Raw genomic sequence first — 2,500 nt, forward strand, 5'->3', positions numbered from 1 at the left:
CAAGCGTATATTACTGGTAGGATCAACCAGAATTCGTCTTCGTCAATTGCTTGTTCGATATTTTTTGTCTACCAGGGCACCAGTCCCCGCAGACTCTCTTTCTACGTTCATCAGGTGACACAATCTTTGTTGTGACCACTCTCATTGACCTGCGGCAGTACACCGACTCCACAGCGCCAATAACCACACGAGCAAAGGTTGTTCAGGAGGATGTCAGATTATCGATGTACATCGTACACCAACATTTGACGTACCGAGGCATTACACCCCGCACGCCCCCAACAGGACCAATCAAGGCTCGCATACGACCTGCGACTTACTGCGGCTCCCTGAAGGTCCCCGTAGGACGACCATCACCAGTTAAGGTGTAGTTGACTTGTCAGGGCACGGTAGTCCCCACAAGTCCCCGATTATTCGTGGATATCGTCCTACGATTGTTTCTGACTCCTTTTGCTCCCCGCAGGTCCCCGTAGGACGACCATCACCAGTTAAGGTGTAGTTGACTTGTCAGGGCACGGTAGTCCCCACAAGTCCCCGATTATTCGTGGATATCGTCCTACGAGTTTTTGTGACCCTTGGGTTCCCGGCAGGTCCCCGTAGGACAACCATCACCAGTTAAGGTGTAGTTGACTTGTCAGGGCACGGTGGTCCCCACAAGTCCCCGATTATTCGGAGATATTGTCCTACGAGTTTTTGTGACCCTTTTGTTCCCCGCAGGTCCCCGTAGGACGACCATCACCAGTTAAGGTGTAGTTGACTTGTCAGGGCACGGTAGTCCCCACAAGTCCCCGATTATTCGTGGATATCGTCCTACGAGTTTTTGTGACCCTTGGGTTCCCGAACTTTGCTACGATGGTTCTGCCTCCAGAGGAGACTTATGAACACTTCGTATCATTTCTTACACCGAACCATGGGATCGCGAGATTGCTCCCGGATCCCTAATCACCTTACATTTTCGTTTCGTTTCCGTACACTACGATGAGCTAATTCAATTTGTTTGTTCGTCTGGCGAACGTTTTATTGCGGAATTACCGCGGTACTTCCAGCCGGGTATGGCTGCCGTACGACCTACAGGATAGATCATCGAACCACTTTTCGTGCATATTGTCCGTCGAGGGTATCACCTCGATACCCCCAACAGACCTTTGGACACTTCCTCACTACTCCTTGGAGCAGCAATCAGGGAACCATATAGTAGGAACAGCCGAATATGGAACTCTTTTCGTACTTTGGACACCTCCTATAACTTGTATGGCGACTTCGGGGACCTTCATTTCGTTCTCAGTTGGTACCCCTATTTCGGTCTTTGGACACCTCGTCTTACCCGTATAACTCACTTTAGGTCCACTTATTTGCCTGATATCTCATCGTGAACCCGTTTTTCGTACACCGTACACACCTAGGAACACCACATATGCGTTTCCCTTTCGATCGTGAAGTTTTCAAATTTTTCGATTTTTGGTCCTAGAAATTCATGAACGGTGGGAGACCAAAATTTTTCATAAAAAAAAAATTTTCACCGTTTGACCATAAAAACCTTCTTTTCGTACATACCCCATCATTTCTTCACGTTTTAGGCCATTTCTGAAATTTTCGCTTCGATAGTGTGTCCCCTATAATACAAAATGAACATTTTGCATCTCCCACAAGTGGCCATTTTTTTCCGCCACTGAAGAACACGACCTCGGGAACTCGGACCTAGGACGTGGCCATGTAAGTCATAGGCCACCCCAACTTTTGCAAAATACTGTTTCTTTTCACTTTTCATGATCTAAGGCGCGTTCCGACGGCGTTTTGAACAAATTTATGAGAAAAAAAATTTTGACCCTCGGACCAAAATTTTTTCGTTCGGGGCCCCATGGCCTATGGCCAGTATGGGAACTCGGGATGCCGATATGACAAAATTTGTCAAAAAATCACTAAAAAGTCGCTATGGCCCATTATTTAGAGCTTGTTGAGACCTTTCTAAAACACCTTGGTTGACCCCTGTCCGATAAGTAGTTTTCGAGATATTCGAGAAAATGTGATTTTTTGGGACTTAGAAAATTTTTGACCCGTACCCTAAGAAAAAGTGATTTTTTCATAGGACAATTTTTTCTTCGCAAATACTGTTTGGTTTCACTTTTCATTATTAGAAACGCGTTCCGAAGCCATTTTCATCAAAATCTCGTGAAAAAAAAATTTCACCCCCGGACCAAAAGTTGGCCGTTCGGTGCCCTATGGCCTATGGCCAGTATGGGAACCAAGGATGCCGATATGCGAAAAAGTGTCAAAAAATCACTTGAAAGTCGCTATGGCTCATTAAATAGAGCTTGTAAAGACCTTTCTAAAACACCTTGGTTGACCCCTGTCCGATACGTAGTTTTCGAGATATTCGAGAATATGTGATTTTTTGGGACTTAGAAAATTTTTGACCCGTACCCTAAGAAAAAGTGATTTTTTCATAGGACAATTTTTTCTTCGCAAATACTGTTTGGTTTCACTTTTCATTATTAGAAAC

This window comes from Anopheles stephensi, unplaced genomic scaffold (genome assembly GCF_013141755.1).
Source record: "Anopheles stephensi strain Indian unplaced genomic scaffold, UCI_ANSTEP_V1.0 ucontig214, whole genome shotgun sequence".
Lineage (NCBI taxonomy): Eukaryota > Metazoa > Arthropoda > Insecta > Diptera > Culicidae > Anopheles > Anopheles stephensi.